General features: G+C 43.2%; 1 long non-coding RNA gene across 2 annotated transcripts in view; it reads left to right on the forward strand.

Moving 5' to 3' along the window:
• LOC130851389 (uncharacterized) overlaps positions 1–27,458 on the forward strand; it is a 69,521-nt gene that overhangs the window by 23,667 nt on the left and 18,396 nt on the right. Inside the window, exon 3 of one of the 2 annotated variants that reach the window (XR_009053187.1) lies at positions 3,863–4,026. The exons of the other annotated variant lie outside the window; for it this stretch is intronic. This is a non-coding gene — a long non-coding RNA (uncharacterized LOC130851389). The remainder of the gene's footprint in view (positions 1–3,862; positions 4,027–27,458) is intronic. 2 annotated transcript variants of the gene reach the window in all.

A 27,458-nucleotide genomic window follows, 5' to 3' on the forward strand; every position in this document is an offset into this window, starting at 1 on the left:
GTTCTCAGAGAACAGCTTTCTTCTGATGAGTTTTAGTCACAGACCCAGAATAGAAAAGGGATGGATGCAGTCAGATGTTAAGGTGGGACTTGGGAGAAGAGATGAAAAATTGTGCTTCTGGAGGGGTCAGAGGTACAAAGGGATACTGAGTTTCATGTTTTCCATGAGGAGAAAGGACTTAAGTTGTTGGCTGATTTGAGAGGCACTGATCACCCAGTCATTCAGAAAGGGCATTCTGTCATCTGAAGAACATTCCAAGGCAGGAACTTTGTTTAGAGAATTTAGAGGACAAAGTCTTTGACTGTAATCCCAGAAGACACATTGGTGAAATTTAGTTCCCCAGAATAAGTGGGACTAAGCCTTCAAAGGAAGACCATACATGACACATCTTAAAAAATATTTGGGGATTAAAATGGGTGCCTGTGATTTAATTTTCCAGTGGCAACACACCAAGCAGGACAAGAAACAAACGCTTTTACGTCTAAAATGAGCAATAACGTGGTTACAAAAGATGCTGGTTTGGTATGGCTAATAAGCCAGGACCATGAAATATGACAGGACAATGAAATGAAATACATGACAATGAGGTGAGGTACTTGGCCAGGTTGGGGAGTGGGCAGAAGAATGTTGCACGTGGCAGGGAGATGGTGGGACGATCCTTCCACCTCTGGGAGCAGAGCTAGGTTATGTGATTATGAAGAATCTGGGCAGTTCACCTGCTAACACAGGTTGAAGGAGACCTTGAATACAGGACGCCGGAAACTGACCAGCTCGGTGTGCAGACTGCAGGGAACTCCTTCCGCGAGGTGGTTCCCGTGGGACTGAAGGACGATTCAGTTTGCCCAGAATCAGAATAAAAGAGATGGGTGGGGGGAGCATCCTGAGGTAACTCCCACGGTGGAGACCAGAGAGCAGAGAAAAAGTGAAAAAAGAGCACTGGGTTCTAAGTCCGGACACGAAAGGAAGAGTTAGGTCGGCTAAAACCAAGGAGAGAACAGGGGAAATGAAAAGTGCAGCGTGGCCTGACATTGTGGTCAAAAGTGTCTTTTCTAGACGATGGAAACCGGTCCTTCTTATTCTCCGTGGGCAAAAAGTTTCAGAGAGGCTGAGGGCAGATAAAGGAATCCGAGGCTGACTGCCAAAGACCGGAGGTAAAAGACGCAAGAAGAGTTCAGAAGTTCAGGAAAATAAAAGAGGATTTAAGGGTTCTGTGAACCAGAGAAAAGGGGAAATGACAGGGAGCTCTGGGAGTGGCTGGTGGGGGGGTGGGGCACTGAGGGGGTGGGGGAGGGGAGAGGTGCGGTCCCTTAGGGTGAACTCCACCAGGTGTGGATGGGACTCTAAGTAAGTAAACAGGTGGAGGTGGGCCGGCTTTCTTCTCGCAAAGCACCTAATCAACCAGATAAAACTCTCCCCGAAAGACCAGACTAGAAGGTCTGACGGGTGGAGGACTGGTTCTGGGCAGGTTCCATGTTTACATCCTTGGAGAGAAAATTCCTTCAGCCTTGGCATTTCAATTTTTTAAAAACGTTTAAGGTTTTCTATTTTAAATAAAGCCACCCCAGACTTAAAAAGCACTCAAAGGGTTGCACATAACAAAGAGGGGTGTGGCGGCAGAGGAGACGCCCAGCCCCCCACCCCCCACCCCCCTTCCAGGGAGAGGAGGGCGGCAGAAGATAATGAAAAAGATGTAGAGGTAATAAGAAGTGCAGTGAAGGCAGGGCAAATGAGAGAACTAAAATACTGCCCAGAACAAGAGACAAATCTACAGGAAAATATTGACAACAAGGGAGAAAGAGAAATCTCTGTAAATGATGGAGCTGAAAGAACCAATGAAGACATACAGGAATAAAATCCAAAGGGGAAAGGCAAGGCAGGTCCCGGTGAAAGCCTGAAGCATGATGCATCATTGAGGGAAGGGAGTCGAAATGCTGGTAAAAATGAGGATAAATAAAACCAAGTGGACAGAAGTTTGAAGTTATAATTTTTTTTAATTTATTTCACTGAAGTATAGTTGATTTACAATGTTGTGTTAATTTCTGCGGTACAGCAGAGTGATTCAGTTATACACATGTGTATATTCTGTTTCATATTCTTTTCCATTATGTTTTATCACAGGATACTGAATATAGTTCCCTGTGCTGTACAGGAGGACCTTGTTGTTTATCCATCCTAAATGTAATAGTTTCCATCTGCTCATCCCAAACTCCCACTCCATCTCTCCCACCCCCCCACCCCCAGGCAACCACCAGTCTGTCTTCTATGTCTGTGAGTCTGTTTCTGTTTCATAAATTCATTTGTGTCATATTTGAGATTCTACATGTAAATGATATCGTATGGTATTTGTCTTTCTCTTTCTATATTTAATTCACTTAATATGATAATCTCTAGGTCCATCCATGTTGCTGCAAATGGTATTATTTCATTCTTTATTATGGCTGAGTAGTATTCCGTTGTATATATGTACTACATCTTCTTTATCCATTCATCTGCTGATGGCATTTAGTTTGTTTCCACGTCTTGGCTATTGTAAATAGCGCTGCTACGAACATTGGGGTGCATGTGTCTTTTCAAATTATGGTCTTCTCTGGATATATGCCCAGGAGTGGGATTGCTGGATCATATGGTAGCTCTACTTTTAGTTTTTAAGTCACCTCCATACTATTTTCCATAGTGGCTGCACCAGTTTACATTCCCACCAACAATGTAGGAGGGTTCCCTTGAAAAGTTGTAATTTTTAGTGTACTGAGAAATTTTGAAACTTTATTAAGATGATGAAGATGGAACAGGATACTTAGATTTTTAAAGGCCAAAATTAGAGCATAAAGAATGGGTTTCTTGTTTGGATAGATTTACTCTTGGTTTAAAAAAAAAAAAAGATTTTCAATATATTTGGTCATAGGGTTTCGATGAACTCTTGGAAATTTGAAATGACTGCAAAAAGGGAATTCAAACATTGTTTTGTAAAAATGGTATATTTTCTCTATTTCTTTCTTTCAATCTCTTTCTGCACACGCAAACACAAACTTGAATAATCTTTTTCCTGAACATTTGCAGACATCATGATACTTCAGTATACATTTCCTATTAGTAAGAACATTTTCCTACCTGTGCACGAAACCACTGTTACACCTAAGAAAACAAATAATAATTCCATAATATCTAATAGGTAGTCATATTTAAATATCAGCAATGCCAAAAATAATTTGAGCTCTTGTTTTGTTTTGTTGTTGTTTGTTTGTTTGTTTTTAAAGAAGAATCCAATTAAGTTTCATCCATAGCATTTGATTGTTTTGCCTCTTGAGAGTCTAGTCTTTTTAGGCCAACCTCATCATTTTAAAAAAATTAATTAATTAATTTATTTATTGGCTGCATTGGGTCTTCATTGCTGCACTTGGGCTTTCTCTAGTTGCAGTGAGGGGGCTACTCTTCATTGTGGTGCGCAGGCTCCTCATTGAGGTGGTTTCTCGTGTTGCGGAGCACGGGCTCTAGGCACGCAGGCTTCAGTGTTGAGGCACATGGGCTCAATAGTTGTGGCTCGTGGGCTCTACAGCACAGCCTCAATAGTTGTGGCACACGGACTTAGTTGCTCCGCGGCATGTGGGATCTTCTTGGAGCAGGGATTGAACATGTGTCCCTTGCATTGGCAGGTGGATTCTTAACCGCTGCGCCACCTAGGAAGTCCCCCAACCTCATCATTTCTGACATGAGAAAAATACTGTTGAGATAAGGGGATTTGCTCAAGGCTGATGCACACAGTATACACTCCATTTCACTTAAGTAGGATTTTATAGTAAAATAGCTTTAAATTTTAAAATAATTTAAAAATGATAAGTATCAAAGCTCTCTCATTGTCCTACAGGAATTACTACTCCTCAGATACTGTCCTGGACATTTGCATTCCTCTGCTTAGTTAACTTGTCAGAAACCACATGATGATGACTCAGAGACGCTCGCCTGCCACACAGCAGAAGCTCAGAGCTGTTGCCAGCCTGCGCTGGATCTGGAAGCTGGCAGAAGACCCAGGTAGACTCCACTGAGCCTTTATATCACTATTCTGCTCTGACACTCCAGGGCACCAACGTATACTGCCTCTGAGTATATTTTGAGACTGCCGTTGCCCTCCATACCCGTGGGTGCCGTGTCCGCAGAGTCAACCAATTGTGGGTTGAAAATATTTGGGGGAAAAAAAAAAGAGAAAGTTCTGTACAGCAAAACTTGAATTTGCCATGCACTGGCAACTAAGTACATAGACTTTAGATTGTATTATTTTAAGTAATCCAGAGATGGTTTAAAGTGTACAGAGGAATGTGTGGTGGGTTATATGCAAATACTGTACAATTTTATATCAGGGACTTGAGCATCCTTGGATTTTGGTATCTGCAGAGGTCCTGGAACTAGTCTCCCATTGATACTGAGGGGTGACTGTACATCTGTAAGTTGTATGTAACTTTTCGAATGAAGTCGTAAAACTAGGTGGTGCCCTCTCCCCAGCGAGTATTCTCAATGGCTGGCATTGGAGAGACAATCAGATGCTGCTTTGGAGAAAGGAAAAATGGCAAGCAAGGCAAGGTGAAATCTTCAGCCTTTGATGCTTTGGCCAACACAAACTGATGGGATTCCTAGGACACATTTTGGCAGTAAAGGGAGACTGCAGAACGCTTAGTAACAGTAAGAGAAAGAACAGATCATGCAAATGACAAATACTGCCGCTAAATGAACCCAGATTAAAAGTAGAATGAATGAAACTGGATCTTTCTCTTGCTGCTTTTTAATTTATTATTTATTTAGTAAACTATATGAAGATGCCAGGAAGTTTAGGGTAGATACCTTGGTTTATTTTGCCTTTGCATTCCCTGGAGTTCATGCATAATTCAGAGTCTGCATTGGTATTCAGATAATACATTCATTCAGCAAATATTTTCCTGAATGCATTCTGTGTGCCCGATGCTGTGCTGGTCCTGCACCAAGATAAGAAACAACAGGCACTTTCCATCCTGCTTGGTAAGCTTGATGGATGATGGGGTAAGTGTTGTAGGCTTGGGAGGCACAGGAAAGGCTTCCAGGAGGAGGGTCCATTTAAGTCAGGACTGAAGGTGGAGTAGTAACTCAAGTTGGCTGAACTGAATGGGTGACTTTTCTTTGAAGTAGCTTAAAGCCACAGGGAACAGTAAACTATTGGGACAGATCTTGTTTGAACTGGCAAACAGCCAGTGAGAATGCTAGCCTGTGTGTAGGAAATAGAGCGATTGGGACAAGGACGTATGCCCTTTTACATCTTTTAAATCGTCTACTAATTTTTTTGAGTCATTAAAATGATTTTTTTGTACTTCTTGGCACCCCTTTGAGAAAATTTTTAAAAAGAAAAGAATGAATTTATGTTCTAGATGGACGGTCACTGCAGGGAACAGAACAGGGAAGGACATAAACGCATCCCCCTTCAATTGAGCAAAATTTGAAGATGCTGTAAACTTCACAGTGGTCTAAGGGAAGGGGCTATGCTTTCCAGTGTGTGAGCGTGTTGCGGACTTATCCAAGGTCCAAAGAGAGAGGGAATGAAAGTGAATGGGTTCATTAAACTCTTTGTAATTTTTTTGAAAAGGAAATCTCTAGAAACAGAAACGGGGAGACAATCTGAAAAAAGAAGAGAAATGAAGACTATAGAAAATATGACAAATGCATCCCTGAAGCAATTAATCCATGTTTCTTGATCCTTCGTTTTATACAGTTGTGTTTCACGATGTGAACCAGGCAAAGGGCAGTTTTGATGACAAATGTTTGTACAGATGACACAGCGAATACATTTACAAGAGGGCTAGTATTATTGTGTGAGAGTGTTTAGATGTGAATTTATTTTATTTTTTATTGAGGTATGATTGATTTACAATGTAGTGTTAGTTTCAGGTGTATAACGTAGTGATTCAGTTATACAGATACATGTATATATATATATATATATTTCAGATTCTTTTCCCTTATAGGTTATTACAAAATATGGAGTACAGTTCCCTGTGCTATACACACCTGTTGGTTATCTGTTTATATATAGTACTGTGTACATGTGAATCCCAAACTCCTAATTTATCTCTCCCCACCCTTTCCCCTTATGGTAACCATAAGTTTGCTTTCTATGTCTGTGGGTCTATTTCTGTTTTGTATATAAGTTCATTTGTATCCTATTTTTTGGATTCCACCTATAAGTGATATCATATGATATTTGTCTTTCTCTGTCTGGCTTACTTCGCGTAGTGTGATAATCTCCAGGTCCATTCATGTTGCTGCAAATGGGAGATGTGAAATTTTTAATGGAGGGATTTTTTACTTTTTGAAATTTGTGCAAGGGCAGCGCGTTAAGGAAAATGTAAGTCTCCTAAGCCCAGTGTAAAACCGGACGTCTGGGGGAGGGCACACAAGTTGGGTCAGGAGGCGGGAGTTTGAATCCTGGCTGTGCCACTCACTAGCTCTGGAACTTTGGTGATGTTATTCAGTTTCTCCACACTGCATCTCTATCAGTGGCATCGGGTTAGTGACCCACGTGAGAGGGTTGTTTTGAGAGTTGACGGCGACGTGGCAGCTCAGAACACCAGCCTCGTGTTGTTTCCACTGGGCAGGATGGCCAGAGTCCTAGGAGACCACCCAGCTGCTGGGTGGGGAAGTGGCTGCTGTCCCGTACGCTGTGGTTCTGGACAAGAGGTGTAAAAATTGCAGGCAACCCACTGATCAGCGAGAAATTTCTGATTGCTTGCTGGGTAGGTTCGCTTTCTCTGCAGCCTCCCACAGACCTCCGTAATGGGAACCAGAGAACACCAAACCCAAGTAAATGACAGTTCATTGAAACAGAGCAGTGGAAAGCTAAGGGAGGAAAAGGGGGAAATCCTCAAGAGAAAAGCAGACATGTCAAGAGGCTCTTATGGATTTGGGGGAGAGGGAAATTGGCAAAGGACATTTCTGTGTCCATGGAGAAGGGGAGAAGCGTATTCTAGGTCTAGGTAGGAGATGACAAAAGGCAGAAGAAACACAAAACTATCAAATGTCTGCGATAATGTTTTCAGAGAAACTCAAGCAAGCTGTGGGTGAATGAGAGGTCAAAAAAAGATTGTATGAGCATATTTTTTAAAAAATTCATTCAAGAACAGGACTTCCCTGGTAGTCCAGAGTTTAAGACTTCACCTTCCAATGCAGGGGGTGTGGGTTTGACCCCTGGTTGGGGAGCTAAGGTCCCACATGCCTCGGGGCCAAAAAAGCAAAACATAGAAGCAATATTGTAAGAAATTCAATAAAGGCTTTAAAAATGGTCCACATCGAAAAACAAAATCCCTAAAAAAATACATGTAAAAACACAAAGTTGGATTTATATTGTTTCAATGCCTTCATCAAGTAAGTGACAATAAATATATCTTTTAATGTTATACAGACAATTTACAGGTGCTCTAAAATGGGTTTGGGCCCTGTTAAAAATGTTTGGAGGGGCCAGCCCAGGTAAAAATATTCACATGGGATTTGTTCTTATATGTGCCTTGGAAGGGCCCTGAGACCCTGTGGACCATCCCTGCTGGTTACTTGTTCTGGCTCCTCCTACTGTCCTGTTGGACCTGACAATTAATATTTGTAGAACATGTTTGAAAAAAATACATACAAGACAATTAGAATCACGTGTAAGGAAGTCACTTTCTGGGTCAAAGATCCATAAGAGCCCCCCTCGTCCTGGTGTTCAAAGCCTTCTATAATCTCGACCCAAACATACTTGTCCAGTCTCTACGCCAACTACAATAAATAAATGTCATTCATCAAACCCTTGTTGACTTGCTGTCAGGGTCTGAGTACCAAGGGGAGGAAGCCCCGACTGCCCTGTCATCTCACGGGGGTGCCATCCTCAGCAGGTAAGCCAAGCTTCCTCCAGAAAATACAGTGCTCCGTCCTCCCTTCACACCTTCCTCATACTGTTAAGAAGCGAGAAAAAAGAGAATAACTCAGAGGAGCAATGTGATGGAGGCATTTCAGAAACTGCTCCTCTGGCGAAGGACCTGGGATTCCTCCTGTTGCCTTGGAAGGTTCCTCAAGCTTCTTCTTCCCCAAGTCCCACCTTCCTTTTCTGGCCACTCACCACATCCGTCTAACAGCCCTCCTCTCAAGGAGTTTGCAAGCTGGTAGAAGAGGCAAACGATTAACTCTGACGGTGGCCAGCATGTGGCAGAAGGAATGCAAAGTGCTACTGGAGGGAGCGAGATGGTGGGAGAGGAGGGAAAGAAGATACTGGAATGATTTTGCGGAAGAGGTAGCTTCGGAGATGGAAAAGTGTGGGTAGAATCGTGGAGAGCTGCTTGAGTTGAATAAGGGTTTGCTGAGTAAGTACCTTGCACGGCTGGATTGGGTACATTTTTGGGTGTTAATATTCAGGTGACAAACCCAGAGAGAGTGATTTAGGACATCTTCTGAAGAGCCTTTATTGGCAGACTGTGAAATGTGCACCTAATATAGTAGCCAATAGGAATCCATTGGAGGTCTTTGAGCAGAAGAGTGACACAGAATCATGTGATCTCCAAGCTCAAAGGGACTTAAAGGCCTTTGCTTCCACCCAAAGCTAGACATCTCTGATTGTCAAGTCCAGACTTGGCCGCTAGATTCTCCTTGCCATGAGGATTGAATGAGATGACATATGTAAAGTGCTTAGCGCAGGGTTTGCCAGACAGTAAAGCTCAATAAATCTTGACTGCTATTGGCAGCATCACCATACACTGGGTTATTATTTAGGAAGGCTTTCCTTAAGCCTGCTTCCACATTTGTCCTGTAAGACTTTGAAGACGGCTATCCCATTCCTATCTGAGCTTTTTCTTCTCTAGACCAAATATTTTTGGTTTCCTCCACCACCCCACATTCCTTTACCTAACTGATGGTCTCCAGTCCTTGTAAAATGTGGTACGTGGAACCCAGTTGTCTGATCACAGCTGACCAGAGCAGGCCCTTCCCTTGTCTCATTCTACAGAAGATGCCTGAAATGGAAAAAAAAAATTAAGATTTTTTTGGCAGTCACACTCTGAATATAATACTGGCACTCATCACACTGAATATAATACTGATTTCAACTCCTAAGCCATTCCCACATGCACCACTGCTAAGCTACAGCCTTTTCTATTCTTTGCTTGTACTTGGTCGCTGCAAAAGACCTCAGATTGCTTTATGATTGTTTCCTCTTATTGTCGGGAAAAATTGGGAAAGGCCTTGAAATGGGTGAAAAGATTACTGAGTTTCCATTCAGTGGATTGCCGGGTATCATCTAGTGGATTCTTCTGTGTTGTCTGGTTTTACAGCGGTCTGTGTCTTTCCTTGTTTTTGACTGAACTATTTTGCAACTATAAATTGTAGAAAACACATGGTAATGCAAAGAATTCTTGTCCATAAAGAGACGAATGAATTTTGCTTGGTGGACATGCAATTCATTTCCACCCCGTGAAAGAGGCTGCCAGTCTTGCATCTATTAGCAAATTTATTTGGTTGCTTCTGTATGTGTCTGTTCTTTGGACTCCCCTTGGAGCCAGTTGTATGTGAGTTTTTTGGGTTTTTTTGTTTGTTTGTTTGGCTCAATAGTTGTGGCACACGGGATTAGTTGCTCCTCAGTACATGGGATCTTCCCAGACCAGGAATTGAACCTGTGTCCCCTGCACTGGCAGGCGGATTCTTAACCGCTGTGCCACCAGGAAAGTCCCTTGGAGCCAGTCGTAATGTTTTACTGCCTCCATTGTTCACTTAATGAGTTAATTAATGGACACACATTCATTTTATGTTTGTATGAGAGCCCTGATTCTAACTTAAAACTTATTCTTCAGCACTGATTTTCTTATCCCTTCACAAATTGGAAAGGCATGAACAGGGCAGAAATGAAGACTGGGCAAGCCATAGAGACTTCACTTTAAATTGACATGGATTATAATTGCCAAGATATGGAAGCAACCTAAGTGTCTATCAGCAGATGAATGGATAAAGAAGATGTGGTACACACACACACACACACACACACAGGAATACTACTCAGCCTTAAAAAGAATGAAATTCTGCCATTTGTCAGAATGACCACCTGCAATGTGGATGGTCATAGAAAATGTTATGCTTAGTGAAATAAGTCAGAAAAAGACTAATACTGTATGTTATTACTTATATGTGGAATCTAAAAAGTAAAACCAACTAGTGAATATAACAAAAAAGAAGACTCACAGATGTAGAGAACAGACTAGTGGTTACCAGTGGGCAGAAGGAAGGAGGAGGGAGCACAATAGGGGTAGGGGACCAAGAGGTACAAACTACTATGTAGAGAATACATAAGCTACAAGGACATATTGCACAGCACAGGGAATAGAGCCAATATTTTATAAGAAGTATAAATGGAGTGTAAGCTATAAAATTTTTGAATCTCTATGTTGTATACCTAAAACTACTATCATATTGCAAATCAACTATACCTCAATTTAAAAAAATAATAAGTTTAGGGACTTCCCTGGTGGCACAGTGGTTAAGAATCCACGTGCCAATGCAGGGGACACATGTTTGATCCCTGGTCTGGGAAGATCCCACATGCCATGGAGCAACTAAGCCTGTGCACCACAACTACTGAGCCTGCACTCTAGAGCCCATGAGCCACAACTATTGAGCCCACCTGCCACAACTACTGAAGCCCGTGTGCCTAGAGCCCATGCTCCTCAACAAGAGAAGCCGCCACAATGAGAAGCCCATTGCACCGCAACGAAGAGCAGCCCCCACTTGCCACAACTAGAGAAAGCCCACGCGTAGCAACGAAGACCCAATGCAGCCAATAATAAATAAATAAATAAATAAATAAATAAAATATTAAAAAAATTTTTTTCAAATAATTTAAAAAAAAGAAAAAGAAAAAGATTGACATTGGTCTACCAACATATATCTTTTGGCAAAGTTGTTCAACTAATTGTTAATCTACTTAACCATACTAATGTGCCTCTACTTACAAACAAGCCGTTCCCAAGTACATTTGTGCATAAATTCCATGTGATTAAGAAGGATTAAAATTTGCTGGCCCCAGGTGCATTCCCACCAATGATGGTTGTAGGTCTGACTTTGATAACTTTGAAATCAGTCATAGATTTCCTCTTTTTGTTTGTGTACATTCAAATGGATACCCTTTGCCAAAACAGACCAGTTTTACCTTCACTAAAAGTCCTTAAATGGGACTTCCCTGGTGGTCCAGTGGCTGAGAATCTGCCTTCCAATGCAAGGGACCTGGATTCGATCCCTGGTTGGGGAACTAAGATCCCATACGCTGTAAGGCAACTAAGCCTGTGCACCGTAACGAAAGATCCCACATGCCGCAACTAAGACCTGACGCAGCCACAAGTAAATACATAAATTTTTTTTAAAAGTCCTTAATGTTCTTGTTGGAGAGTACTGAGCAGGAGAAATGTATTGCTTTGTAGAAGAGGAATTTGAGGATTGGTTAGTGGAAACAGAATGAGTTAAGTGAGGGAAGTTAAAGTCTGTTACCAGCCTGCAGAAATAGTGCAGGAACAGCTAGGAGAATGGGGAGGTGGCTGCCTTGATGGCATTTTTGGCTTGAAGGTAGTGAGACAGCCAAGGATGCAGGTGGATGGAATGGAGGAGAGGGCCCTTCCTTGTGCTAATGATATTATAATGATACGTAAACATTAATCTGGTCCTCAGGAAACCTGTGACTAGTGGCTGCATGTTGGGAGAAGGACAGGAGGGTTCTGAGAGGATGCTCTTGGGCAGACAGAGGATGAGATCCTGGACAGGAAAGGACCAAGTTAGGAGAATGAGAGCTGGTGAAGAGGCCTTGGTGCTGGAGACCTTCTTGGGTATTACAGACTGTGTTCCAGTGTTGGTTCAGGTCTAAGGACATAATAAATCAGGATTACGGCTCCATGATGCCTCATGTTGGCCACTGCTGCACTAAAGGTAAATTTAGAAGGAACAGGACAGGTGAGGCAACAAATTGCAGTAACGTTGCAGGACATTCCTTAGCACTTACTGTATTCAGATCCACCAAACACTCTTGACGACGGACGTGGCCATGTCCACATCACCACAGTTGACGGTGGGTAGAGACCCCTCATTAAGCTCTCACTCTGGACCAGCTTTGTCTGCATCGATGGAAGGTCTTCTGCTAAAAAGCTTCTGGGTTATGTGTTAGCCCACATCTCTCAACCTTTTCTCCAAGGGTGAGAGGCTTATTGAATGAGTTGCTCAAGTCCTGACCCAGTATGTTTAATACTTTTTCTAATTTACTGGTTTAGCCATAGAAAGAAGTTACTCTTATGTAATACAATTATACCTTAGAAAGATTAACTTGTCATCAGTGTGTAGGCTGTATCAGGAGGGTGCATAGAGAGGTGAGCATGGAATTTGAAGGAGACCACGCTTGCCAGTCATTGTACAGATGACAGTGATAGCTGACAGTGTAAGATGCTACGGGAGAGGATGAAGTGAGTGAAGGCTTTCAGATAGAGCAGGTGGAAGGTCATTGGTGGTCCTGGAATCAAGGTAGAAACCAGATTACAGGAAGTTGAGGACAGAATGGGTGGGGAGGAGATGTTTACAACAGGTGTAAACTTCTCTTTCAATCAGATCAATATGAAGGTGAGGGAAGAGACCGAATGAGCAGCGTGAGTGGGAAGGAGGGCTATTTGGGGGACTGGATAGTTCGAGAACATACAAAGATGGGAAGGAAGGAATGTATCTGGAAAGACAGAAGATAGGAGCAGAGAGAGGAGATGACCAGATCCTGAGGGTGGGAGCAGAATCCTGGCGATGCTGGGAGGGGGCGCCGTTAAGGTCGCAAGTACAGGGAAGGAGGGACCAGGGGCGGGAAGGAGGACTGATGCTCCTGAGAAGAAAGCAACAGCACAGACGGAGAGTCAGGAAGACGTTGAGGTAAACTGAAGGCGTGTTGAAATAGGTCACTTCAGATGCTCTCAAATGTTTTGGGGCAAAGCAGATCTGAGGATGAGGAATGGCGGGAGCTGGAGAATCCAGCAATCGCTTGTTCAGATGCCTTAATTTTGCACTTGCTCCTCGGTGTCCTCACACCCTTGACTTTCCGTAGCGTCCAGACGGTGCAACCCTACCTCCCGGGCAACGCGATCACCTGTTCCAGTGTATCGGTGCGCACACCAGCAGCTGCATGGTGCGAAGGGGAAACCACGTAAGCTGAGCGCCCCTTTCAAAGGCGTCAGTCCTGACTGGGACAGTGATGCCACCCATTCTGCAAGGCCCGTTCCCCAGAGCTGGTGATTTGAAACTCACCCCGAGAGGAATAAATGTGTAGGTGAGTCCCTCCCGGCTCTACTTTTCAGATCGTAAGTATTTCAGATATTCTCTTGGGGACTCTAGGTAATGGAATGGTTTTTAAAATTAATAAAAATCATGCTTTATGAACATAATTTATGTATATTTTTTTTTTAGGAAAAAGGATTAAAAGCTGATACACCAAAGTATTTTTTCTTTTTTTTAAATTAATTTTATTGGAGTGTAGTTGCTTTACAATGTTGTGTTACTTTCCTGTGTACAGCAAAGTGAATCAGTTATGCATATACACATATCCACTCTTTTTGAGATTCTTTTCCCATATAGGTCATTACAGAGTATTGAGTGGAGTTGCCTATGCTATACAGTCGGTCCTTATTAGTTATCTATTTTATACATAGTAGTGTGTATGTGTCAATCCCAATCTCCCAATTTATTCCTCCCCCACACCCCTCTTGGTAACCATGTTTGCTTTCTACATCTGTACTTTATTTCTGTTTTGTAAATAAGTTCATTTGTACCATTTTTTAAGATTCCACATATAAGCAATATCACATGGTGTTTGTCTTTCTCTCACCTCACTCAGTATCTAGGTTCATCCATGTTGTTGCAAATGGCATTATTTAGTTCTTTTTTATGACTAATATTCCATTGTATATGTACCACATCTTTACCCATTCATCTGTCAATGGACATTTAGGTCCTGGCTATTGTAAATAGTGCTGCTATCAATATTGGGGTGCATGTATCTTTTTGAATGTTTTTCATTCAACAAATATTTATTGAGCACTGTTCTTAGTGCTCAGGGAGGCAAATTCCCAGCCTTCATGGACTTTGTGTTCTACTGAGGTAGACAGACAGTAAGCAGCAAACACCACAACAATAATAGTAAAAATAATCTAACAAAGCTATGAACCAAAGTAAGGCAGAGTAGGAGTATAGAGGGTGGGACTTCCCTGGTGGTGCAGTGGTTAAAAATCCACCTCCCAATGCAGGGGACATGGGTTCGAGCCCTGGTTGGGGGGATCTCACGTGCCGCGGTGCAAGTAAGCCCATGCGCCACAACTACTGAGCCTGAGCTCTAGAGCCTGCAAGCCACAGCTACTGAAGCCCATGCGCCTAGAGCCCGTGCTCCACAACAAGAGAAGCCACAGCAATGAGAAGCCCATGCACCTCATTGAAGAGTAGCTCCTGCTCGCCACAACTAGAAAAGGCTGCACCCAGCAACGAAGACTCAATGAAGCCAAACAAAAAAGTATAGAGGGTGTTAGAGAAGTGACAGTGGTATCGCATCTCTAGATGGTAAGATTACAGATAATTTACATTTTTTTCTTCGTGTTTTTCTCTATTTTCCAAATTATTTACAGTAAACAGGCATTCCTTCTGTAACTAGGAAAAAAATAAAAGCGATTTGGAGAAATGTTCTATTAAGTGGCAGTTACAGATTGTCAGGCTTCTGTTCCCTTTCTTTTTTTGACAAAGGTCTTTGTTGTTTACTGATCCTCACTCCTTTTTTTGACAAAGGTCTTTGTTGTTTACTGATCCATTGTGTATGACTTGTGATTTTCCTGGGGAGAACAGGAAAAAAGAAAGGGCAGATGGATTTACCAACTTTTCTTTATTTACCTTAGCCTGTAAGCAAAGTTTAAGAAACCAAACACTGATCAGGTCACTCTGGGGAAAAAGTGAGTTGGCAGAGCACCAAATACTGCCCCAGGCAGCTGCCAGCCCACCTGATGGCCCCTCTTCCCTGGTTTTGTGTCTATCACTGCAGTAAAAAAAAAAAGGGCACGGCTGCGATTGTCAGAAAAGCCACTGCCTCCACCATGGGCCACAGCTCCCTGGGGATGATGGTTGACTCCATACCTCTGGTTGTGACACCCCCGCCAGCAGAGCCTTTGTACCCGCCCGATGCTACCACATGAGGGACATCCACATGCCCTGGCTTGGAGCTCTGGTGACGGAGCCGGCTGCATCTGTCTGAGACTTGATTAGCAGTTATCAAGTTCATGGGACAAAGTCATGTAAGTGTGATAAATGGATAAGAAGCATCTTGGGAATTCAGCACAGAGAATCTTAGGGATTGAAACCAATCCCTAAGTTTGTAGGTTGAAGTTTTTAGAGAAATACCGCCAGGATATGCCTAGGAATCAAGATGGTGGTGTTAGGAGAGAGGGTATGAAAGTTCTGTAGGTTCTGTGAAGTTAATCCTATTTTATCTCTAGGTGTCACTTATTACGATGTAGATGTCCTTGGGACATGCTGATTTTTCCTAGTCTTTTAGGATACTCTCCAGAACATTATCTCCCCACCTAGTAGTTTATCAAAAAAGAAAGCCTTTGATTCCATGATTAGAGATGAGGATGAAAATGTAATTTCAGTGCTGTGGGTACCAAGCTTAATAGACCTGGTTCCAGCCCTCAAGGGAGCAGTGTGGTAAGAGGCCAGGCCGGATGCTACGGGAGTGTAAAGAGGGGCAGGAAGACATGGGAGGCAGTGAACACAGAATGTGGTCCCTAAATTCAGTCCCACTTGTGTCACACAGTTTTAATTTTTGTAAATTATACAAGTCACATATGCATGAATTTTCAGGGTTGTTTTTGTAGAGAGAAATATTTTTCTATGGGATATCATTAATTGAATCCATTCCACAATTTACCTTTTCATAAAAGGGCACCACTGTCTGACAGCCCAGGTCACTTGAAGAATCCCAGTCTGATTACACGCTGGTTAAACTCTGTGGGCCCTTCAGGCCAGCTCATCAGCCCGTGGACCCAAACTGTAGGGCGCTTTGGTGTGGAACTTTAAAAGTCATGTGGGTCAACTAAATAGTGAATTCATGTATCATGTGAGTGAACTATAATGATATAATAAGGTTTTATTTCTGTGATTAGTTTCCTATTGCTGCTGTAACAAGTTACCGCAAACTTAGTGGCTGAAAACAACACAATTTATTATTTACTCTTCTGGAGGTCAGAAATCCCATAAGAGTATTAGAAGGCTGAAATCAAGATGTTGCAAGCTCCAGAGAGAATTTGTTTTCTTACCTTTTTCTGGAGGCTGCCCTCATTCCTTGCCTCACAGCCTCACTCCTTTGTCTTCAAAGCACATCACTGCAGTCTCTGCTTACATCCTTGCATCTCTTTTTTATGACCTTGACCCTCTTGCCTCCCTCTTTATTTTCATTGTTGTAAAATATATGTAACAGAAAATTTGGCATTTAACCCCTTTTTAAGGATACAATTCAGTGGCATTAATTACATCCACAACGTAGTACAACAGTCCCACTATTTGCAAAACCCTTCCTCGCCCAAACAGAAACTCTGTACCCGTTAAGCGATAACTCCCCATTACCTCCTCCTCCCAGCTGACGGTAACCTTGGGTCTATTTGCTATCTCTACAAATTCGCCCATTCTACGTATTTCATGTAAATGGAGTCATGCAGTGTTTATCCTTTTGTGTTTGCTTTTCTCACTTAACACAGTGTTTTCAATGTTCATCCGTGTCATAGCATATCCTAAAACTTCATTCCTTTTGTGGCTGAGTAATATTCCATTGAATGCATACACCACATTTTGTTTATCTGTTCATCGGTTGATGGACATTTGGCTTATTTGCATTTTTCCGATATTGTGAATAACGTGGCAGTGAACGCTGGAGTACAAGTATCTGTTTAAGTTCCTGTTTTCACTTCTTTTGGTTGTGTACCTAAGAGCAGAACTGTGGGATTATATGAAAATGCTGTGTTTAGGTTTCTGAGCAACTGCAGAACTGTTTTCCATAGTAGCTGCATCATTTTACATTCCTGCCAGCAATGTGCATAGGTTCCAGTTTCTCCACATCCTCACCAACATTTGTTATCATCTACCTTTATGATTATAGTTATCCTAGTGCCTGTGAGGTGGTTTCTGGTTGTAATTGTGATTTCTTTAATGAGTAATGATGTTGAGCATCTTTTCATATGCTCGTTGACCAACTGTATACCTTCTTTGGAGAAATGTCTAGTCCTTTGCCCATTTTTAATTGGGTTGTTTGTCTTTTTGTTGTTGAGTTGTAGGAATTCTTTATATATTCTGGATATTAATCCCTTATCAGACATACAATTTGCAGGTATCTTCTCCCACTCTTGCAGTGTCGTTTCACTCTCTTGAGCGTGTCCTTTGATGCACAAAAGTTTTGCCTCCCTCTTATAAGGATCCTTGTGATCACACCTAATAATCCAAGATAATCTCACTATCTCAAAATCCTTTATTTAATCACATCTGCATCCTTAATCACATCCTTAATTTAATTACATCTTTTACCATGTAAGGTAGTGTTATCCACAGGTTCTGAGGCTAGGAGGTGGACATCTTGGGCGGAGCCAATATTCCATCTACTACAATTCATTTCAAAATGTCTACAAAGTCAGAAATTGTGAATGTATTTGTGCAAAAAAGGTGTAAGCAAGCAACTTTGAAAGAAAGCAACCTGCCTCACGTGCAGCTGTCATTTAGGCTTCTGCCCTGAATCCCCCTTTCACCCTGTGCTGGGTTCCTTAATTTCTCTGGGTTACTGAACTTCTCTGTTCATTTGTAAAATGAGACCAATTCTTCTTCCTCTTTTCCTCCTCTGGGTCTTAAGGGTGAGCGATGAATAGACCCAGTTGGGGCTTTTTTGTCATCTGCATGAATAAGTCCCAAATATAAAAGCCACTTTAGGGAACATCAAGAAAACTGGAGCACAGTGAATGCATAAATACAGGCCAACAAATAAGGTTTGTGTTTGGATCTGTATCAGAAGGAAAAATAACAGATCTATGAAGATTAATGAGGCCATGTCTTGGAAAACCTTTGAGCTCTTTGGAGGAAAAGTGCTTCGTAAATGCAAGCATTTCTATGCCCCTCCTCACCTTTTTTCCCCTCTAGCAGCTGCGGTGCCTTTTTATTCCTCTTACCTATCACAGCAGCCTGTAATTATCGGAAGTAATAATTGTGCTTGGGTGGAAAGGTGGCAGAGGGCAAAGATACCTCGGTAAGAACATAGGACCAAATGTTGGATTAGTATCAGGGGAGGGCCTGACCCACAAAGTCAGAGAATCTGAAAAGACAGCTCTTTTTCTGTGTTCCCAAAGCCTTCAAAGCAAGTGTCTGTACATTGGACAGAGTAATTTCACTCACAGGAATCTAGCCTAAAGAAATGCTCAGAAACACAGGCTAGGATATAAACCAAAGATGTTTGTCATCATTATTTGTAATTGTGAAAAACTGAAAACAACCTAAATGTTGCTTCCAACGGTTGGAAATGGTTAGGTAAATGACGGCATGAAACACCATGCTGCCATTCAATACACTGATGAATAATTTTTAATGATGTTATGAAAAGAGTCTGATCAAGTGTAACAGAAAAAAGCAAGACTGATTTCAACATGAACTGTGTTCTCAGTGACATAATATACTGATGGGTCAGAAAAAGGAAAATAAAAAAAAAGGAATGGGGACTTCTCTGGTGGCGCAATGGTTAAGAATCCGCCTGCCAGTACAGGGGACACAGGCTCGATCCCTGGTCCAGGAAGATCCCACGTGCCAAGGAGCAACTAAGCCTGTGCGCCACAACTACTGAGCCTGAGCTCTAGAGCATGCAAGCCACAACTAATGAGCCCTCATGCTGCAGCAACTGAAGCCCGTGTGCCCAGGGCCCATGCTCCACAACAAGAGAAGCCACTGCACTGAGAAGCCTGTGCACCACAATGAAGAGTAGCCCCCGCTCACCACAACTAGAGAAAGTCTGTGTGCAGCAACAAAGACCCAACGCAACCAAAAATAAATAAAGAAATAGATAGATAAATAAATAATTAAAAAAAAAAAAAAAAAACAAGGAACGCACCAAATGTTACCACTTGTTATTTCTGCTTGGTGGAATTCTGGATGTGAGTCCAGTGACCCAGGGAGGCTGGGTTCTTTTGCTTAGTGGTTTGCCATTTCCTGGGGATGATGCTAACATGTTGGGCTGTTTTTTTGATATTTGCCTTGCTTTAAGAAAGGATCAGAGAACTGAAGTATTAAAACAAAATTTAGGAGAAAACCATAGCTAATGAGTGCTGAGATTTACTGCTATAGGTGCTGTTTTTGAAATTTCCTTTAAAAGTGGTGAGAATGGAAATGAAGATAACAAAACAATCTACTTTTTCTGCCTCCCTTGCTATACTTAGCTATTTCCAATAAGCTAAACAAAACATTTCTGATGGGTCTTGTGCTAATGCTGTGTTCAGCAGAAGCTCCTCGGTCATTTCCATACTGTATGGGCACAATTGAAGCCCTAAGCCCAAGAACCTCAAAATGTGACTGTATTTGGATATAAGGCCTTTAAAGAGGTAATTTAGGCAAAATCAGGAAATATGGATAGGCCCTAATCCAATACAACTGGTGTCCTTATAAGAAGAGGAGATTAGGACAAGACACCTATAGAGTGAATGTTTCTTTCCCCCCCAAATTCATATGCTAAATCCTAGCCCCCAGTGAGATGGTATTTGGAGGTGGGGTCTTTGGGGGTGTTTAGGTCATGAGGGTGGAGCCCTCATGAGTGAGATTAGTGCCTTTGTAGAAGAGAGACCAGCGAGCTCCCTCACCCTTTCCACCATGTGAGGACACAGAAAGAAGATGGCTGTCTATGAACCAGGAAGTGGGCCACAGCAAACACCAAATCGATCATCTTTTTTTTTTTAAATAAATTTATTTATTTTTTTATTGGCTGCACTGGGTCTTCGTTGCTGCACAGTTCCAGCCTCCAGAACTGTGAACAATGCATTTCTGCTATTTACAAGCCACTTAGTTTTTCATATTTTGTTACAGCAGCCCAAATGGACTAAGACAGACATATACAGATAGAAGATGATGTGAGGACACAGGGAGAAGGCAGCTGTCTACAAGCCAAGAAGAGAGGCCTCCACAGAAACCAATCCTGCCCACACCTTGAACTTGGACTTCCAGCCTCTGGAACTGTGAGAAAATACATTTCTATCGATTAAGCCCCTCAGTCTGTGGTATATTGTTATGGCAGCTCTAGCAGACGAATACACATACTTGTTATTTATTTATTTATTTATTTTAAAAGATTTAATTAATTAATTAATTTTATTTTTGGCTGCGTTGGGTCTTCATTGCTGCACACGGTCTTTCTCTAGTTGCGTCGAGCCAGGGCTACTCTTCGTTGTAGTCCATGGGCTCTAGGCTTGCGGGCTTCAGTAATTGCGGCACATGGGCTCAGTAGTTGTGGCTTGTAGGCTCTAGAGCACAGGCTCGGTAATTGTGGCCCACGGGCTTAGTTGCTCCGTGGCATGTGGGATCTTCCTGGCCCAGGGATCGAACCCATGTGCCCTGCATTGGCAGGCAAATTATTAACCACTGCGCCACCAGGGAAGCCCCACGTACATATATATTTAAACGTGTTTATGTCAAGCATTGAGTATCCCAAACACCTGAAGACAGCAATAGTTATGGAACAGTCAGTGTTAGGAGGACAGGTGTGTGATGGGCTGGTGCATGGGGATGAGTATGTGCTTAAAGCTTGTATTGTTGGCCAAAAAGTTTATCTTTAACGGCTTATGGAAAAACCCGAAAGAACTTTTTGGCAACCCAATACTTGGTAGTAAAGGAAGGAGGTGCTGAATTTTTAATTTTTTAATTTTAATTTTTTAACTTATTGGCTGCGTTGGGTCTTCTTTGCTGTGCATGGGCTTTCTGTAGTTGTGGAGAGCAGGGGCTACTTTTCGTTGTGATGTGAGGGCTTCTCATTGTGGTGGCTTCTCTTGTTGCAGAGCACGGGCTCTAGGCGTGTGCGCGCAGGCTTCAGTAGTTGTGGAGCGTGTGCTCATCAGTAGTTGTGGCTTGCAGGCTCTAGAGCGCAGACTCAGTAGTTGTGGCACACAGGCTTAGTTGCTCTGCGGTATGTGGGATCTTCCTGGACCAGGGCTCGAACCCGTGTCCCGTTCATTGGCAGGCGATTCTTAACCACTGTGCTACCAGGAAAGCCTGCTGATTCTTTTTTAAAAACTACAACTTAAAGTAAATTCCCCTCCTTGAAGCTGGGACCAGAGAAAGGTACCCTGTTTCATCTCTTTCTGTTGGTGTGAATGTCACCAGGGCAGGGCTGCCTCACCAGGAGGGGTCTTGGCCACGCACACCCAGAGCATCTGACCCAGCTCCCATAGCTGAGGTCAGAGTCCTTCCCACCACAAAAAGGGGCCCGAGAGGTAAGGAATACTTCAAAGGCAACAGCAATGGGTCAAGTTAAATTTCACCTGGAAGGGAGGTTTAGGAAAGGGGCTGCCTGCTCACTGCTCTGGGGCCTGGGCCTTCCCCGGTCTGAAGGAGGCATTCAGATCTGGGGATTCTGCCTCGAGGTCAATCTAAGGCCTTGAGCCAAGAGAACACTTTGCATCCTTGGCATTAGGCCCTTCCTGCTTTCCATCTGCTTCAGTGACCCAGGCCTACCCAGTGCATTCCTGACAGTCTGGGATGTGTTTCTGAGCCAGGGAATTCTGATCTCTAAAGTGAATCCCCACGAGTGGTTTACACCTTCCCTGTGCCAGCCAGCTTGAGCGTTGCTTCGTAAATAAGAACTTGTGTATACCGTGGTCCAGCCACCACATTTCTCCCAGCTGCAGGCTTGGAGTTTCCACAGCTTTGGCGCTGCTTCTGCTTGAGAGGTTTAATTGATAACATAACAGAGCGACTTAAAAATAGCCCTGTGACTGCCTCGCTCCGGCGCCAAGGAACGACACATCTCCTCCCTAGGCCTACCTGTCCTGGGATTGGGGCCCTGCCCTTCTGGCCTCCTGGGCTGGGTGAGTCCAAGCTGTACCCGCTAAGGACCAGGAAAGGGGCTGTGGGGGATCCTAGCCTTTTCACACAGAGCAGGAGACCCTCTGGTATGTATCTCCTGGGATGTCTCTGGTCATAGAGCAGTTTTCTCAGAGGTGGTACGGTGATCATCCCTTTTTGATCTCTCACCCCTTCTACAGGGCCAGGCTCTGTGCTGGGAAGTGATGTTGGAATACGGTGAAAGGCCACGACCTAGCTGCTTGTGGGCTGTAAATTCAGCCTTTAATTTTCAAAATTAGTGTTTTATTGTGAAACGTGTATTCTCACAGCATGTGGCATAATCTCTGTTGGCAGGTACACAGTATGTTTAAAAAAAAAAAAAAAAAGCTTGGATTCTGGAACCAGGCCGCCTGAGTCTAAATAATCCTACCCCAGCCAGTTAGAAGCTCTGTGAGTTTGGGCCTGTACCTTAGCATCTCTGGTCACTAGTTTCCGTGTTTGTAAAATGGGGTTGATCATGTCAGACCTACCTTAAAGATTGTTATGAGGGTTATGTGAGTTTTAAACAAGGAAAGCACTTTGAACAGTGCTGGGCAGAGAGGAAGCATTCAATAAATAATAATAAACAAGTTCTTTTTTTATTGTGGTGAAATGTACATAATGTAAAATTTACCATTTCAACCAGTTCTAAGTGTTCCATTCCGTGACACTAAGTGCATTTACATTGTGCAACCATTACCACACTCCACCTCCAGAACTTATTCACCTTGCAAAACTGAAACACTATACCCATTAAGCAATAAGGCCCCATCTTCCTCTGCTCCCAGGCCCTGGTACCCACCATTCTATGAATTTGACTATTCCAGGTTCCTCATATAAGTGGAATCATACACTATTGTTCTTTTGTGACTAGCTGCTTACACTGAGCAGACGGACCTCAGGGTTCCTCCATGTAGCTTGTGTCAGAACTTCCTTCCTTTTTAAGGCTGAATAACATCACTTGTATGTCTACACCATGTTGTGTTTATTCATTCATCTGTAAATGGACGTATGAATTGTTTCCACGTTTCAGCTACTGTGAGTAGTGTTGCTATGAACACAGGTGTACAAATGTCTCTTCAGGTCCCCGCTTTCAGTTCTTTTGGGTACATACCCAGAAGTGGAATGGCTGGATTCTGTGGGAGTTCCATGTTTAATTGTTTCAGTAACCATGCTACTGCATGGTTACTAAATAGCTGCACCATCATTCTCTTGGTGTTAACCACTATCTACAGGCTGATGAATTCCAGCTTTATATCTATAACTTCATACCTTTCCTGCGTCGTAGCTAGATGTACACAATTGCCCACTTGATGTACACGATTGCCTACTTGACCTTGTCAATTAGATGTCTCACAGGCATCTCGAGATTAAACGAGTCCCAGACTGCACCTCTTACTCCACCCTACTCTTCCCCATTCTGGTAAATGACACTAATTAAAAATCTGGTTGCTCAAAATGGAAATCTTTAAGCAGGACCAGCTACATGATATGCCAGACCTGGTGCTACCTGAAGGTGGGCAGGAGCAGGGAGGCCAGCTCCCCCTTCTTACAGGTCTGCGCCTCAACCCTCAGTGGACCAGCCACCCCTGGAAGGCTGCAGCCTCCGTGCTGGGATGTGCCCAGCATCCTGGGGGGCCGAGAGCCTCCACCGAGGCCCCTGCCAGCCTGGGGTGGGGATGGTTATTGGCACTGATCACACCCCCATAAATCTGACTATGAATCATTCAATGACTCCTTGGTTCCTCTTTTTTCCTCCCCCTCCAAATTCGCTTCGTCAGCAAGACCTATGAGTTCCACCTCTAAAATCGATCTCAGCTCTTTACTTCTCTATTCTCTCCTGCCATTAGGAGCATCCAAGCCGCCATCACTTGTCTCTACTGTGAAAAACCACCCACCTGGTCTCTTTCACTCACACGTGCCCCCTCCCCCCACATTCCACACAAGAGCCAGAGTAATTGTTTCCAAAAATAAATGAGTCCGTGTTTACTGCCCAGTTTTAAAACATTCGTGGGCTCCTCGCCACACTTCGAGTAAGAGGTAAGCACCTCGCTAAGGCACACAAAGGCAGGTGATTTCATAGCCCTGTCCTTTCTTCGCAGGGCGTGACGTTCTGCTTTCTACACCGTGAAGATGCCAAGCTTGTAATGGCCTCAGGGCAGGGTTTCTCCAACCAGCACTACTGACATTTTGTTATTTATTTTTTTGACTGCATTGGGTCTTTGTTGCTGCGCACAGGCTTTCTCTAGCTGTGGTGAGCAGGGGCTACTCTTCGTTGCAGTGTGCGGGCTTCTCATTGCGGTGGCTTCTCTTGTTGCCGAGCACAGGCTCTAGGCACGTGGGCTCAGTAGTTGTGGCTCTTGGGCTCTAGAGCACAGGCTCAGTAGTTGTGGTGCACGGGCTTAGTTGTTCCACGGCATATGGGATCCTCCTGGCCCAGGGCTCAAACCTGTGTCCCCTGCATTGGCAGGTGGATACTTAACCACTGCGCCACCAGGGACGTCCCGCCACTGACATTTTGGATAATCCTTTACGTGGGGGTTTGTCCCCTGCACTGCAGCAGTTCATCAGCATCCCTGACCTCTAACCCCTAGATGCCAGTGGCACTGCCCCCTCACCACCTTGTGAGGACAGAATGTCCCCAAACATTACCAGATGTTCCCCAGGAGCCACCCCCTCCCTATTCCTCAGAACCTTCCCTGGAGCCTTAGAGCACTGGTTCTCCCTCCAGCTGGATCGTTGCCCCCCCAACACCCTCCACCGCCTTCACGCTTGTAGCATCTTCTTGTCCTTTAGAGAGACACTTAAATGTCACTTTCCCTGAGCAACCAATACTGTAGAAAGCAGTCTCTCACTCACACTCTCTGTTTTAAATTGCTGTCTAAACACTCGCCAGTCTCTGGTATCTCTTTTGTGTAATGATTTGTTTACTTTCTGTCCCAGCCTCCAGCCCCCACCAGGATGCAGGCTCCTTGAGGGCGGTGATGGGCATCATTTTGTTGCGTGCTGTGTTCCTGACGCCTGGGATGGAAGCTGGCACATAGTAGGTGCCTAGTACATCTTTGATGAACGAACGAATTCACAACACTTTGTTATTTATTTTTTTTAATTGAAGCATAGTTGATTTACAGTGTTGTGTTAGTTTCAGGTGTACAGCAAAGTAATTCAGTTTTATATATATATATATGTATATATATATATAAATTCTTTTTCATATCCTTTTCCATTATGGTTTATCACAGGATATCGAATGTAGTTCCCTGTGCTATACAGTAGGATCTTCTTGTTTACCTTTTTTTATATATAGTAGTGCATATTTGCTAATCCCAAACTCCTAATTTATCCTCCACCCCCCTTTTTCCTTTGGTAACCATAAGTTTGTTTTCTATGTCTGTGAGTCTGTAATTGTTTTGTAAATAAGTTCATTTGTGTCATATTTTAGATTCCACATGTAAGTGATATCATATGATATTTGCTTTCTCTGACTTACTTCACTTAGTATGATAATCTCCAGGTCTATCTCTTTCTGACTTACTTCACTTAGTATGATAATCTCCAGTTGCATCCATGTCGCTGCAAATGGCATTATTTCATTCTTTTTAATGGCTGAGTCATATTCCATTGTATATATGTGCCACATCTTTATCCATTCATCTGTTGATGGACATTTAGGATGTTTCCATGTCTTGGCTATTGTAAAATAGTGCTGCTATGAACGTTGGGCTGCACGTATCTTTTTGAATTAGAGTTTTGTCTGGATAGATGCCCAGGAGTGGGATTGCTGGATCACATGGCAACTCTATTTTTAGTTTTTTAAGGCACCTCCATACTGTTCTCTATAGTAGCTGCACCAATTTACATTCCCACCAACTGTGTAGGAGGGCTCACTTTTCTCCACACTCTCTCCAGCTTTTATTATTTTTAAATGATGGCCATTCTGACCTGTGTGAAGTGATACCTCACTGTAGTTTTGATTTGCGTTGAGCATCTTTTCATGTGCCTCTTGGCCATCTGTGTGTCTCCTTTGGAGAAATGTCTATTTAGGTCTCTGCCCACTTTCCCATTGGATTGTTTGGTTTTTTGTTATTGAGTTGTATGAGCTGTTTGTATATTTTGGAAATTAAGCCCTTGTGAATTCACAACACTTTGAAACCCTGCTTGTTTCTGTGTACTTGTCAGGCCATTTTCATTTTTTTCCAGTTTTTTCTCTTCTTTCCTTTTTCTAGCCTCTACTTTCCCTTTCTGGTCCCCACTTCTGCTCTATTGTGTTTTTTCCTTCTCTTCGTCATAGCATAGGTGATATTTCTCACATTAATTTTTAAAAAAATATTTATTTTATTTATTATTCATTTAGGCCATGACGGGTGTTAGTGGCAGCACACGGGATCTTTTGTTGGGGCATGCGGGATCTTTTTTTTTTTTTTTTTAGTGGCAGCATGTGAACTCTTAGTTGCGGCATGCAGGCTTCTTAGTTGTGGCATTCAGGCTCTCAGTTGCATCATGCATGCAGGATCTAGTTCCCTGACCAGGGATCGAACCTGGGCCCCCTGCATTGGGAGGGTGGAGTCTTACCCAGTGGACCACCAGGGAAGTCCCTCTCGTGTTAATTTGATTCAACATCTTTCATAACAGAAACACAGGCTAGTCAAACATGACACAAAGTATCGGTGAAGTTGAACTAAGCAACAGGATCTCATGGTCAAGGTCATTGAACTTCACACGGCAGGAGGGTCTCCCAGGACACGGAGGATCCCGGGAATTGCCTGGAACTAGAGAGGACAGCCCTGGAGGTAATCCCAGGGGCCTCTCGCTCAGTCTCTTTTCCTTCCTTCACTCTGAGTGTTGGCTGCATTCTCCTCTCTTGTTACAGCCCAGACCCCTGTGCCTCTCTGTTCATCCGGTGAGAAATATTATTGCCATCCATACCTCCCTTGGCTTTATTGAAGAAGCCAGGCAGATTGAGCCAAAATGTCTTTATCCCAAACTCAAAAGAACCACCGGGGAAAGGATTCCTTGGCTCAACCTGGGGAGGAGACGTTGCTGAGTGTCTCCATGTGCCAGGCACCTCTGGGTGATGAGGATAGAGTAGAGAACACAACAGACACAATTCTGTTGTCATGAAACTTACATTCTCTGACATTGCACTTGCTCTATGTCTATTACTAAATGCCTAACCTTGTACCAAGGATACACTGAGCAAAACACACAAACATAATTGCATATGGTGATAGGTTCATTAATTCATTTAGTCAACAGTCAAGATTGCTACATGAACATATAGCAAGAGGGACTTGATCTGGTTTGAGGAACTGGGGAAATTTTTCGAAAAT

The sequence above is a fragment of the Hippopotamus amphibius genome, chromosome 4 (genome assembly GCF_030028045.1).
Source record: "Hippopotamus amphibius kiboko isolate mHipAmp2 chromosome 4, mHipAmp2.hap2, whole genome shotgun sequence".
NCBI lineage: Eukaryota > Metazoa > Chordata > Mammalia > Artiodactyla > Hippopotamidae > Hippopotamus > Hippopotamus amphibius.